This window comes from Ursus americanus, chromosome 7 (assembly GCF_024610735.1).
Source record: "Ursus americanus isolate L20-20 chromosome 7, mUrsAme1.1.p, whole genome shotgun sequence".
Lineage (NCBI taxonomy): Eukaryota > Metazoa > Chordata > Mammalia > Carnivora > Ursidae > Ursus > Ursus americanus.
Genome location: NC_142133.1, coordinates 80,360,673 through 80,376,205, shown reverse-complemented (window position 1 = coordinate 80,376,205; position 15,533 = coordinate 80,360,673). Strand labels below are relative to the sequence as shown.

The 15,533-nt window shown below is 43.6% G+C and overlaps 1 long non-coding RNA gene across 2 annotated transcripts in view; it reads left to right on the top strand.

Annotated features, from left to right (window-relative positions):
• LOC123803301 (uncharacterized) overlaps window positions 1-12,668 on the top strand; it is a 30,674-nt gene extending 18,006 nt beyond the window's left edge. The window contains exons 3-4 of one of the 2 annotated variants that reach the window (XR_015725371.1): window positions 3,049-4,618; window positions 4,731-12,668. This is a non-coding gene — a long non-coding RNA (uncharacterized LOC123803301). Of the gene's footprint in view, window positions 1-3,048 lie in introns of both variants that reach the window. The other variant, XR_006782818.2, reaches the window with a different exon arrangement.
• The last annotated feature ends 2,865 nt before the right edge of the window (window positions 12,669-15,533 follow it).

Here is a 15,533-nt window from a genome sequence, read left to right as displayed (position 1 = left end):
GATTTTCTCTGAAGTCCCAACCCCTCTTTGAATGTGTTCCAGCCTGTGTTCACCCCCTTCCCTCCAGAATCAGGAAAGGATGGCATCCACCCCCATCACGGGATCACCCAACCCGAGAGTAGAGGTGGGTTGGCATCTCCCTCATCACTGTTACATTGCCACATCCTCCTTCCAGACCACTCAAAGTGACAGGAGAACAGGAATACAGGTCGTCTCTGGAAACTGGAAACGGCTCTACAAACATAAAGTATCACTATTATAATCATGATGGTAACTTTATTCTTCCATACCCCTTTTATATGCTCTCCAGAAAGCCTCATTCAGCCAGCTCTCCAAGGTCACCGTAGATCTGAACTGTAGATGTAAATAGGTTGAATTTTGTTTTGTCATTTTGACTTGACATTCCAAAAACCTTGAATGAAACCAGTGTCCTTACTAATTATTTTTCATAGCACAAACTTTTGAGTTTTGCTATTATAGAGCCCATATTAACTTAATGTCCAAACTGCTACAATTTTGGAGTGAAAGGCATTGTTCTTGAAAACTTTGCAAGCATTTGCTGTAAGATCAGACCAGGCCACGTAGCCATGCTGACCAGGAGCCTCCTATATTGCCAAGACTCTATTTCAATACATGCCTTATTTCACAATACGGAGATAAAAGCTGGTAATTCTGTGGCTTGTTTTGTTTTCCTTCCACCCCCTGGCATTCATTGTGCAGGTGTTTCTAGAGAAGAGAAAATTCTTCTCTGGTCACTTCCACTGTTTTTATCTCTTTAGTCAATTTTTTTCCTCATGTGAGTTAGCTCTTGCCTAAACCACGCCACTTTCTGCCTCTCTCTGCCAATACTTCTTTAATTGTATCCTCATTTTTTTGACTAATGTAGAAATGTTATCCTGTAGGTGTTTTTGGAACCATGTCCCTTCCATTGGGTAGGGTATCTTTTATTTTTAAAAAGCTACAGTTGCTATTTTGAGATCTAATTGTGTGGCATTGAATATGCTCACTGCTCACTTGTTTTTACAAAAGCATCCTTAAACCCAGGGTTCTGGGTTAGGACACACCTGCACGGAAATGTTCTGTTCCAGCCAAAAGTGTATGAGGGAGAGAAGCGGGAAAAGATCAGCAAGCATCACATGAGATACAAGGAAGCAGGTGGACCCTCCAGCTGGGGACTGTTCATGGAGCCTGACCCGGTTGCAGCCTTTCTACATGATAAAGGGAATTTATGTCCCACGAAAATCACTTTTAAAAACAATTTGGTTGAAGAATAACAAATACGGTGATGAGACTTTCACTGAGAAATGTACACGGAGATTAGATCTGAGGAAGAGCAATGCATTTGTTGGAAAGAATATAGGTGGCATAATTTCACCAAGGACCAGCAAATGCAAACAAAGAACACAGTTTCACAATCTTGCACGCTCCCCCAAAAAAGTCACAGAAGGATGAAACATTTTATAACTTGTAAACAGAAACAAATGGCATGTCCTTCCCTGGGGGGAAATGCTTTAAAGCAACTGGGCTTGTTTATATTCAAACTAATGTTCCTCTCAAGGTAGGTTTGTTTTTTAACCCCTCTAAAAAAAGCGGTAAAGAAAGTATTATTATTAAAAAGAAAAAAAATATGCTGACAAAATTGTTCTGGTAACATAGAGAGGGATTATTTTATATAATACTGAGTTCAAAAGACAGAATTCAAATTAAATAGATAATACAATTTTAGGAGAAACAATTTACACACACACACACACACACATTCAGCAACCGCCTTAATCTCTCTCAGCAAAGACTAGAGATGAGTAAACCAAAACATTACAGTTGCCCTCTGATAGGACAACCACAGATTACTTTTTCTTAGATTCTTTATACTTTATAGAATTTGCCGTACTCTCTTCAATAAGCATATAGTATTTTGAAAGTACTTTACCACAAACAAACAAACAAAAAAAACCAAACAGGAAAGAAAACAACAGCAGCCAAAAGACTGATGGCTCCCTAAAAGCATTTTAAACAAAAACTTGGAGTAATAGCCTCTACCTGCTGCTGGCCACTTCCATCCCCGAGCTGAAAATCCTGGATATTTTATAATTACAGCAACCCCATATACAAGGTATAAGAAAGTTCCTACGCTGACTTGGCAAACTCCATCAGACCTGCAAAGACAGGATAGGTGGCTTTGGCTAGACACCCTCCATCAGTGCCAGGGAGATGGCAGGGTGTGTTCCCAGCCTCACGGCATACAAAAACCACTGACTCCTTGCGTGAGAAAGTGCTCAGCTTGTTTTCACTGGCTTACATTCTTTTGGCAACATGTTAGAAGTGCTGAATTCTCCCGCTAAGCCTGCAGGTAAGCTATGCCAGTCGCATGCCCCTATCCATCGCCTGCATCCTCCTGCGGGCAAGCGCACAGTGTCTCAGGCACATCCTGAACGGACTGTATTTCAGAGCCACCTCCTCGCACCAGCTACAGGAAACATGCACTATTTTCAAAGACCCACATAAGTCTTCATACTAAAGAGGGACATGCTATCAAAATAGACACCACCATTCCTGGGTGTTCTATGCATCTAGAAGGATTCAAAATCTGCGTGGATTGGCAGTTTCTCCCAGGGGTGAGGAATATATTCATCCAGCTATGTGCCACGTGCTGCATTCATTTTTGTCCATGGAACAGCTGAGCCTCTTAGAGTTCCAGGAAGCAGTTAGTGGAAGGGTTCCTCTCTCCAGCCTCTGCCCCCAATCTATTTTAATGATCGACAGGGACAGAAGGAAGGCAAAGTGACAATGAAGGCTCCTTTGTCAAAGCAGAGAATAGCCACAATAATGTCCCTTTGCAAACCTCACTGGTCTCCTGGAGTTAACGAATCTCATTAGTATGTGCAGGTGTGTGACCTCCGAACTCCCAAGGGTTTGATATGTAGAGGTCTTGGAGGGGGGTATTTCATTTACTAAAAGGGGGTGCTCTAATTGTTAATGTTCTCCTGCCTTTCTGTTGGAGGGAAGGAAAAGCTACAAATCTAACGGGATGCTCTTTTCATCACCCAGACCAGCTCAGCCTGAACACACCCCCTCCACACCCGAAGCATGAACTGCATCGATGAGCTCTCTCAAAACCAACTAGTTCTATTCATTAAAATTGAAGTAACCAGGCCAAGTTGGGTGGGCAAGTTATAACACCCATATTTTGGAGACAAATAACTAGGATCACAAGGTCAAAATTGTCAGCAAGAGAGAGAGAACTAAAATCTCGTTCTCAAAAATGCTTCTGGCACCAGTTTCTAGCTATGCCGCTAGCTTTATAAAGAAACACAAATGTTCAACAGGACTATTTCAGACAACACACCTGTCCTCTCTGCCTCCTGTGTGGAACTTATCATACACTTTTTTGACCCATTAATCATATTCCATGAGTGCATGTCCAACCCATGAGGATAAGATCTACCTAGTCTATGTTGTGCTTGCTTATACCCTTTCATGACACAGACACCAGAACCCTGTACATGGATCTTTTACGGTAAACTGTACAGGTCGATGAACACAATGAATGAAAATAATAAGTCGCATGGCTTCACAAAACATCACAGCTTTGGAGTCTGAAAAAGTCTGAAATACCTATGACCATAACGCACATCACAACCTACTATATTTATTACTCTGAGCAGAACTTGTATTCCTCATCCTTAAAATGGGATAATAATACACATCTTGAAGGACTAGTACGATTGTCAGAGGCAACAAGTGTGTGCCATGGCTATTTTGCCATTTTCCCCACTAGAAATAAAGCTTATTTCTCTTGGGTGAAACTTCTCATCACTTATATATCACTACCGGGTTTAGTTTTTTAATTCGGTATCGTTGCTTTGTTATCATTTTTTAAACAGTGATATAATATTTAACGAAACCCCTATTGGCTGGGTACTGTGGATGTGGATACGCAGAGAAGCATCTGCCCTCTATGAATTTAAACTTACTGTAGAACCAAATCTAAAGGAACACAAAAGGAGCCTCTGACAAAAGCCAAGAGTCCTGATTAAATGTCTCGCTGGTAGCGAATGCTGGGTAAATGCTTGTCTGTTGAGTTGGCTGAAGTGATGACATCGTACAAGGACACGGAGGACATGGGGAGTGGTCACAACCAGAAGAGAGCATTTAGGGTTCATATTGTTACTTCATCATGCAACCCAGGGCCCCTGGGGAAAGTGGCTCTGCAAGACGCTTTGGGAGGCTGAGCCAGTGAATACAGGAGAGGATGAGGCAGGGCGTTCAGCGGGCCCCCAGTGAGGAGTCAAGGGCTCCATAAAAGGCAACCAGCAGAAGCATCGTTTTCAGAAAAAAAAGCACTTGGGATTCAGCAAGATATTTCCTGAGGCTGGGGGTAGGTATTATTTTACTTACTTCAGCCCTGAACACAAATACACGGGACTCATCCTGGTCAGCTGAGTTTGTTCAGAACTGTCTCCCAGGGAAGTAAGATGCCCATCAGCATACGCTGTGCACCTCCCAGCACAGAATGCCTGGAAGCAATGAGGAACCCAGACTTGGAATCATGGATCCTGGGTGTACCAGCTCCCAAAGAAATGGCCCCAGCAATGTGGGAGCTGCCACAGTGCCCCAGGTGAGTGCAGGCTGGGGTGGCTGGGACCTGGTCGGGTTTCCATTCTGCCACCCCTCCCCCATCCAGGCCCCAGGACTGCTCCTGGGCCTGATACCTCCAACACTCCCCACAGGTCCACATGACTACTTGGAGCCAGCACGTGCTTCCACAATGCCTCTGGGAAGTGATGGCACTTGGGCCTGCAATATGGAGAGGAATGGCAACCACAGTTTGGATCTCTGCCCCCTGCTAGTGTGCAAGAGAATCACACCAGTCTGGAGCTGGAAGGCCCTCCAAGGTCCCCTCCGGCGCTCTGGCTTCACAGATGAGGAGGCTCAGGCCAACTGGTGGCCTGGCTACCATGGCAAGACCGACAGGACAGTGGGCAGACGAGGCGCCAAAGGCTGCAACGCTGGTAGACTCTGCCTCTTCACCAGGCTCTTTCGAAATCATCAGATGTTATATTTAACGCTGTCACACTCGGGCCAACAGCCGGCACACCAGACATAGCCAGCTCTGAGACTTCCCACAGAACTTCAAGCACAGTTCAGATGCTGGTTTAGGTCACAGTCTGGAAGCACCCAGAAATAAGAAGTCATGATGCAGCAGAAACAGACACCAGCCCGTCGATGTGAGAATAGATCTATTTATGGGGCTGTGGGCCGGGCACTTTGTACCCAAGGATTCGTGAGGTAGGAAACTAAAGCTAAACTAGTAAGCTCCTTGCAGTCTCCTCTTTAATAAGCAAGAGAACCAGAATTCGAATTCAGTTATGTCTGATGCCAAGGCCAAGGGGTGTTTTGTTTTGTTCACTCACCCTAACTGCTTTTTGCACAGCCGCTGCCTTTACATGCACTCTGGGATCCGGTACCGGTAAGATGCCGAGTTACAACTTACGCTGGAATATCTGTCTCCACCTACTTCTTATGCTCTGTCTCTACCTAAACAAGTTTTGTTCAGTCTAACCTGTCTGACCCCATTGCACCTTAACTATGTCACTGACAAAATATAGATCAGCAAGAGGGGAAGCTCTCCGCTACTGGGAAGCGCAGGAGATCGGCATTTATCCCAACCTGGAGGTGGAGAGAACTCCCAGATGCTGCAAAATGCCTCGGCTCTGTCACTAAGACTGAAACAGGACGAGCAGGTGAGGAGGGCTCGATAGGAGGTGGAAGAGCATGAAGAGAGAAAAAGACCCTGAATCACAGCTGATTCAAGGTACCTCCCAGTGCTCTGCTGTTGCTCTTGCTTTGGCCGTTCATGCTCTGTAACAGAGCACAAGCCATCCTCCCACAAATCCACAGGAAAGAAGCAGACAGGTCAGGAACCCCCGTGCCATCGCCACCCCTGTGCACTGCTCACACTGTTCCCTCTACCTCCTGGGCTCTCTGTCCCTCCCCATCCCTCTCCAAATCCTGCCTAGTCAGCAAGAATGGAGCCATTTGCTGCTGCTTCAGAGAACCCCTTCCGTCTATTAACTGGACTCAATATCCCAATTCATGGTGTGGACCATTAACCCTTGAAGGAAAGGACCCCTCGTGTCCCCTCAGTGGCTCCCACAGCACCTTCCCATTTGGTCCTTGATACATAACAGCTAAGGGAATGTCTGCACAATTTCCATGACCTGAACTCCTAGGCCAAGGAATGCAGCCAGGGACTGATGCACAGAAAGGACAGGTTAGGCGGATCTCTCACTGAAAAATGGAGATTTTGCTGCATGGAAGGGGAAAGCAGTGTTTTGGCAAGGCCACGTGGGAGGTACATGGGAGGCGTGCACAGAGGCACGTGAGCCAGGTGGGAGTTTGGGAGGCCTGGAAGACTACCCTGCCTACCTACAAAATAGAAATAATGCTATCAGAGAATTTTGTAAGGATTAAATGAGCTAATGTGTCAGAAAACCACTCAGTACATTCCAAAGTGCTCCATAAACGCTGACATCACCCTGACGAACATGGGTCACTACCACAGGTCTCAGGACCATTCTCCCTCCTCTCCGCAAGGCTTTAGGTCACTGACAGCGAAGCTACACACACCCTGCTGGATCTACACTCAGAGTTGGCTCCTGGGACGCCACACAGTGACACGGGGCTGGGCTCTCACCAGGGCAGTGGCAGGAACTCAGGGTTGGGAGGGGAGAAGCGGGAAGGGAGGAGACCCCCATGCTGATCCCATTAGGAAAAGGCCGGTGCATTTTCTGAGCTTCTGTCCCCTTATCTCACATAAAGGTTTTGACTTTGATGACATCTAGGACCGATCCCAGATTATGAACTCACTGATACAAGTTCTGGAAGGTCTAGCATGAGGGCCCCAGGGTCTCAGGGCAGCCGAACTATACGGTCTCATGGGACACTGGTGGCTCTTTTATTTCCTTGCTTCTCAAATCCCACCCAACTTCCCGAAGAACGAGGGTGACTGTCACCTGCATGTCTTGTCCTCACATGCTCTGCCATGGACATACCCCATCCAGTGCTCCTTCCCCACATCACCTCCCAACTCAGTATAGCAATGACCTGTTTTGCCCCTTTCTACAGTTCTGTGCAAGAAATGCCATGGCCACTGCAGTCAGCCTGGTCAGAGAGAGGTGCTGTGCACGCAGGCTGCCTGCAAGGGCTTGAATTAAGAAGTGCCCAAATTAAGAGAGGTGTTATAAAACACACTCTGAGTTCTCACCAGGAAATGCTCCCTGGTGGGGAACTGAATTGAGGAAATTACTTGTGTTCAAGCTGAACTTCTGAATCACGGGGTCATTATTACACCCACTAAAATTCCTAGTGTGCTCTGGACAAGAATTCCAGGACGCCACAGCAGAGGCCTGGAAGGATTCCCACCAGGGGATTTGCCAGGCTCTGCGGGCTGCCCTACCCTGCCTCCCTCTGAAACACTGTTAGGTGACTGGGTCATTTCCAATTTGACTGACCCATGTTTTCAACCATATTAAATCACATCCAATCAACAAATGCAAACTCCACACCCCATGTGCCAGGCTTTGGGCTCAACCACAGGAAGCCATAAAGAAACCTCAAGAGGCTTCGTGGAAAGAAAGGGAACTCACAATACCTGAAGTTTTTAAAGTATCAAAGTACATGAGTATTGTGCTAGAAGTTAATTACTGAATAAGGTGCAGGGCTAAGAAAAGCAAGGAAGAAAAGAACAGAGGGAGGGTCCGGCAAGGAAGGTTCTAGAGGGATGAATTTAAGCTGAACCCATAAACCAAGGGCAGCTGTGCAGCTGGAGAGAACAAAATGACATTCTCTGGAGACCTGGGAGGCACAGCCTCAGAAGACACGAGGAGGCAAGAAAACTCCACTGGCTACACTTCTGCCTCCTTCCCATGGCACCCGGACCTGGGAGCCCGAGGGGCTGAGAACACTGCCCATTTTTCAAGCTCAGTGAGCACAGCGAGCCTTGGAGGAACAGGTATGCGGTAGTGAAAACTACACCCTCCTGGGGCCGGGAAGCAGAGCACCTACAATGATCAGTAGCCCCAGGACCTGGCAGTGGCCGTGCAAACTCTCTGAGCCTCAGCGTCTTCACTCATGAGATCGTAATGACAGCTGCGGTCCTTCCTACTTCACAGGATCCTGGTGGGAATCGAGAGGATGTGGACAGGGCAGGGCAACAGGCCCGAGGTGCCACATGGCCGCGGGAGCAGAGGCCGCAGGAGCAGTAGCGACTGTTGACAACACCAGCTTGGCAGCCCCCACTTTAATCCCGACTCAGCCATTTATGAGTTGGAGAGGCCACTTCACCTGTCCATTTCCTTACCCATTAGAGGGGATGATAACAACCTGTACATTTTGTAAGATTAAATGAGTCAACACGTGTAAAGCTCTTCGAGCCCACGCAGCAGAAAGTGTTCAATTAACATTAGCTACTGTTATTACAATGGCTATTGTTGCAATTATCAAGAAGGACTCAGCAGTCCAGGTAGATGTACACATCCTGGCTAGAGACTCAGCAAAGAGTTGATGCCACAGGCTGAAGATGATGTTTCAGTCTGGAGGGGCAGAATTTCCTCTTCTTCGGGGAAGACCAATCTTTTTATGTTCAGGCCTTCCACTGATTGGATGAGGCCCACCCACATTATGGATGGTAATCTGCGTGACTCAAAGTCTACTGATTTAAATGACCTCATCTGAAAAAACCTTTACAGTAACATCTAGACTGGTGTTTGCCCAATATCTGGGTAAAATGGCCCAGCCACACTGACACTTAAAGTTACCAACCACAGCAGGGCTGGGCCTCTCTTGTGAACCTCAGTCATCACTGCACAGAGGGTCTGGCACTAAGCAGATGTTCAGTAAATACTCATCAAGTGAATGAACGGATGGATGAATTACTGGTTCTATATAGTCACTTAGAAACTACTGTATTTCAGAGATAATCTTTCTTAAAAATCCCTGTCTGTTTTTGGCATGAAACAAATGGACTTTTGGAGGGGAAAAAAAAAAAAAAACATTTGCTATTCTATTTTGAGTCTTCTCCCATGGACCCCAGAGACTGACGGCATCCCCAGTCCAGCCAACCGCCCCACCCTGCCCTGGCTCACACCCCATTACAAAGAACACCACTGTCTGGAGGGGAGAATAGGAAAGGGAAGGAGGCATTAACTCCTGCCAAGAGCCAGCCACTGCTCTTCTGCCTCAGGAAACAGCCTAGGCCGAGAGGAAGTCACTGCAGGTGTCTATTCCAGGGGCCTCTATGTTTATGAGGATCCCCATGGACCAGGAAAAATAAGGTGTAAACCACAGGGCTACTGAGCATTTACAAGTTGTTCAGAAAACATACTTGTAAACGTCTGATCAATAATTTACACAGACATGCCTCAAATGAAAAGGGACCCCGAGTCAGCCTGGCACAGGACTAGTGGAGTCTGTCTCTTCATTCCTCTTGTAACATTGTAACCATTGTGTGGATTACGCTTGGGAATCACTGAAGTTTACTGTCTAGAGAATCATAGGTTTGCTCAAGGCTATAACCCAGATCACAGAATGACAAGATTTCTGAACCAGACTGAACTGTACCTGACACACCCAAACACCAGAAGCAGGCCCAAGGAGGCAAGGCAGTGTGCTCAGCATCACAGAGCCAGAAGCAGGGTGGGCTTCTCTAGCGCTGGTCCACACACTGGCCACTGCACCAAGGTTTGCCATCACTTAGGGAGGGTATAGCCAGGGCAGACTAATAAAAAGAATCAGACTGAACTCAAAAAGAAACTCTAAACATGCTTTCTGGTCTAAAATTCCACTCACAGTTTAGTTCAGAGATAAATTCCATGATTTCCCCTTGGCCCAAACCAGTATTTATGGCATTTGAGTGAGCAGTAAATTACCAGTTTCAAGCAAAAAATGTCCTCTCCACATACTCACAAACATATCATCACCTCCAATACTACATCACTATAATAAAATATATGGCAAATTAGCTTATTATATTTGGGATAATCTAATCAACTGTCTAATACATATACTCTCCCAACCCATGTATGTGACTCATAATTACAGTGTGTTGACTCAAATAACTTCATATAAATGGGCCAACAAGACACTTTAAAATGAATACTGGCCTCATCTCCTCTCTACATAAGTTTATTTTATAAATTTATGAGAGCAGGATGCTGTCTAAATGTGTAAAATTACATTTCTCTATTATAAACTTTCCATAACAATCAGCTTCAGAATGGTGATGAAAAACATCAGGACCCAAAGTACACACAAAAAACATCCATTTCGGAGCTCCGTTCACCCAACTCACTGAGACAAAATTTTCCTCAATTAAAAGATCCTCAGTTTCATAAACTCAGTTTCCTAAAAAGCAAAAACCATACATACGCACATGGGCAATTAGGACATCTTTTGGTGTCTGCCGGCCGGTTAGCATTTCACGGTGATGTTCACACTGGAACTACATTAAGTCCTGTGGGGACAGTTAGGAAGTTCACTTTTCTTAACACATGAATATCATATCAATGGATAATACTTTGTCAACCCTTCACAAAGACCTCAAGCAGCAGACTCTGGTTTGTGCAGAATGAGCAAGAGTCAGGCCAAGAATGAAGAGTGTCTCCACCAGGCTGCCCCAACCCTGGCAAGGGGTTCTCAGTGCAGACTTGCACACACTTTGCTTCCTTCTGCCTCTTGTTGTGCTGGGAGGACAATGTATGGGTTTGGGAACAACTTGGACTGTGAAGGGATGGTGCCCAGGGTCTGGGTCTCCCCTGCTACAGTCCGTGCCTCCCTGCCCCAGTGGCAAATCCTCCTCTCTTTAACTACAGCACCTACAAGAGTTTCTGCTCAAGGCTTCTTCCCCTTGTCAAACCAGTGGTCCGTTGTACAGTCTAGTTTGCTAGACTTCTGTCCCTTTCCAGACCAACCCTCTTGACTGCTGTTTAATTAGTCAGGATGACCACAAAGAACAGGACTTCCACACTGAGCTGCTCTGGCATCCATAACACAGCATTAATTACGGTTCTCCCTGAGGCAGAAAGAGATGCAAAGACACCACTTCACTTATCCATAAATACCTCCACTGTTCACAGTAACACCTTCCCAAGATTGCAGATCACAAAGGGAGAAAAATTTAATCCTCTTTTAGTGGAATTCCCAACAAATTCCATTGCTCGGCTAACGATAACAATCTGCTTTATGCAGGAGTTCCTTCTCCGCTTTTCTCAGGAAATTTGTTTTTCTGCATCTCAAACCCTAAGAAAGTCAACTGTGAAAATGAAAAACAGGAATAAATATTATAACTTTCCTGCAATAAATAGAGTTAGCAGGCAAGACATTGGTTCAGTGGAAGCCACTGATTCAAGTCAAACAAGAGAAGGAAATGCCATATGTGGAGTCCAAGGTTAAGATCAAAGTTTCTAGAAGCTGGAACAAGAGCAAGGAGCAGATAAGTCTCATCATTTCACCAGCTAATGTTGCTCTTAGCTTTTGCCATGTTAGAAGAATGTATCCAGGCCCCGCTGCTGCTAATGGTGCACTGTTATCACAAATAAAATAAATAACAATATATTGATATACAGAGTATACTTTACACAAAACCTATGAGTAGTGTTCTAAGAAACAGCAAATTTGGGAAGCAAAATAAATACACTGGCAATACTGACATGTCATTCTGTATGGTACTATTATTACCTGTGCTGGGAGATCTAAATGTTACATTATTCGTATAATACCCAATAATATTCACTAGCATTTTCTAGTGTTTGAGTATTTGCTATGGTCGACAGTCCTTTATAAATATTCTAACAGGAAAAAAAAAAAACACAAAGAGAAATTATCAATGCTGTGGAATATTACATGAAATCAGAAACTGATTAGCAAGTAATATTGATTTTAACAGCAAAACCAAAATCATGGCAAGCAGACAAAACATATTTGTTGTTAAAAAAGAAAATGAGTAACCTACGCCCTACAGCCCAAATTATACCTGCTTTGGGATGCAGAATAATTAAACCAACTCAAAACAAAGTGGGGGGAAAAAAACCTGTCTGTGTCTGGAGTATTTGTTACAAAACAAAGATCAAGAATATCACAGAGGGTGGGGCGCCTGGGTGGCGCAGTTGTTAAGCGTCTGCCTTCAGCTCAGGGCGTGATCCCGGGGTTATGGGATCGAGCCCCACATCAGGCTCCTCCGCTATGAGCCTGCTTCTTCCTCTCCCACTCCCCCTGCTTGTGTTCCCTCTCTCACCGGCTGTCTCTGTCTCTGTCAAATAAATAAATAAAATCTTTAAAAAAAAAAAAAGAATATCACAGAGGGTAATTGATGCTTTGTGTGTTTTAAAAAGTGCCTTTTAAGTATGTCAACTTTTAAATATTAAATATTTGGGATAATATCTTTCCATTTTTAAATGATTTTTACTTGGTGTATATTTTGTATTAAAGTTCCCTTCTTTTAATATTATTAAATATTTCTATCAGGAAGAGACCATTTCTACATGTTATCACAAGATGTAATCTTTTTATGATGTACATAATAATGATAAGCCATACACTTATTATGATATCTTTTGTTTACAGAAATTTTCTGAAGCTTTTAGTATAACGCTGTTACAATAAAAAATAGTTTGCTATGTATTATCATGGTCACTCATTATTATTTCAAATACACACATGAAACATTATGAAAAATACAGACTAACTTATAATTTCAGGGATTCTCTGGTGTTCCGAAGAATTCCAGTTTCTCATTCTCAGATCCCAAATATTAATGTCTGGTGGGAATTTGGAAACACTAAGCCCAAAGGTTAAGGAAGAAAGGCCGCACGATTTGCAATGCAGATTTTGGCAGACAGAAAGTTAGAATTTTTTGCCAAATAATACTATTCACCATTGTAATAAAAGTTAATATGAAAAAGCAGTCCAAAGAAGTTGAATTCAAGATGAATCAAGTTTATAAAATAAAAGCTATGTTGCTCTGATGGTATAATAACACAAAGATAAAAAGTCTCTTCCAATCTGTAGCACCTGTTTAGAGCCATGTTCTATTTCACTTAGAAATATCTGGAAGGGTTGGTCTCTGTAAGCAAAATTATTAACAATTAGTTAATATTTAATAGTAATTACTTATAATAATTACTTTATCAAAAACAAAAATCATTTGAAATTTAGGTTCTAAACCTACAAAATGCATTCTTTTGCTCTAAATCATTTTACATACCTTATCCCTTGATACAGGTGCAGAGAAAAAAGAAATTAAAAAAAGAAATAGAGAAGAAGCAATTCTTATATAATCTCACAGAAAAATAGATTTCCTTGAAAACTGTTCTTGAAGCAAAGCCTTGGATCCAAGAAAATAAACATCGTCTGAGCTAGTCCTAATTTACTGTTACCTGACGGTGGCTGCAAATTAGATTCTCCAGGAAGCAGATGCTGGGATGGAGGTGAGAGCACAAAAGGTTTATTGAGGAATAACATCTATTAAAAAAGGGGGTTGGGGGGTGGGAAGCAGGATTGGGCAGAGGAGCTGGCAGACTGTGATGACAAATGACACAGCAAGTCCCCCCCTCGGGAGCCCCAGGGCAAAGGCTGCCTTCAGGAGAGTCCCACACTGAGCAGACGTGGGCAGGACCTGCTCCCACCACTCCGTGCGTAAATCAGCACGCCTGTGGCTGGAAAGCTGAGGCAGATCTTGAGTAAACTAATGGCTGGAGGCTGTCAGCCAACCACACTAATCTCAGTAGGAAGCACAAGTCCACTTTCAAGGGGCATGTGAGCAGCACCTCTGTGTAGCCACCACACAGCAAATACACCAAAAAGGCATAACAAAGACTCAATAAATGTAGTAAAAATCTCCCAAAAGTCCGATCAAATTTAACATAGAACGCTTGTTAAAAGAAGTAATGTACATAATAGATGGAGCAGGGTTTTACAACTCGGAGTTGGGGGAATACAGGAAACATGCTCTAGTATTAAGTTAGTCACTCAAAGGGCCAAATCTTCTCGATGGGGTCTTATATTCCTTGCAAAAAATAGAAGAACTGCAATACTCATATTCAAAAGATTCTCTGACAAGTACATATGAACGTGGAAACTTTTTAAAAATTAAAACCCCTTTGGATACATGTGTCATAATAACACAGCAAAACTAGACACCGAAGAGGTAAGTCATATTATGGGCTACTCACTGATTCCAATATACTTAAATTTCTTCCTTGAATGGAAAGTGTAGGAATGTTGGCTAGATTACTAACATTAATTGGTGTGCAGCAAATAAAACTATTTTCTCTGTCTATTCCTGGGGTCATCCTATATTTGCAAAGGCCTACAACGAGATAATAGGCCAGATCTGTAAAGGGTACTCTCCATTTCAGCCCGGGCAATTAACCGGAAGCAGCAACGTTTCCCCCCAATAGCCTAACTGCAGGTGCAATCAGTAGCTCGCAGGTGCAATTACCCAGGACCCTTCATTCAGCAGCTCCGAGCGACAGATCAGTCAATTATTCAATAGCAGACACAATGATTTTCACATGCAATTTTGTATTCAAAGCTATTCACAGACCCCAAAATTGATAAATAATGGGAAAGCCTCATGAAAATTTTCTTTCCTCAACTAATTGTCTGTCATCACAAAAGAAGAGACTTGATCCTAGGCCCCACTTGTGAGAGCCTGGGTCAATAAAAGACAGCAGTCCAATTCTTGGCTTCACCCAAATTCCTCTAGAACTCTTCAAGGAAGGGAATATTCAGGATCATATTGGACCTTGTACGGGCACTCCTGGCCTTACCATCCAAACTTATGCCACTGGGCTTAATCTAAAACTTGCCAGTCACGCATCACTTATTCAACAAAAATTAGGAGCTGTTTACGTGTCAGGGGCTAAGCGATAAGAGCTAACAGGACATGATTCCTGCTGAGAAGCTCTCATTCTCCAGAGTCACAGAGACTTGTAAATAAGCAGATGCAGTAAGATGCAATGACTGGAGAGATATGAGGGTGAGGACAGAGGACAAGGTACCTGCCCTGCCTGAAGGAGGCCTCACAGGGTGATGGGGGCCACCTGGCAGGCTTCAAAGCAAAGGGATGGATGTACATTCAAGAATACAACCATCCACCAATCATCACAGATAAAATGCTATCTAACAATGGTGCACTTCACCCCTTAAGTTGTTAAAAAGAGAATACTTTTCTTCTCTTTTTAAAATTATTTTCCCATTCTACTTAGGTTAAACTCAATGCTTTAATAAACAAACCCAAGCATATGTATGGCTCAAATGCCACAGAAAGTCATTTAACAAGATAACAGATTTAAAGCCAAATAATCGATAATTTTATTAAATATAGACTTAAGTAAAATACAAAGATTGTCAGACTAAATTTACAAAAAGAAAAATCAACTATATGTAAGTATATATAAGTACATATACCATATACAAGAGACATTCCTTCAATACGATAGACACAAAGTTTCAAAGTAAACATATGGGAAATA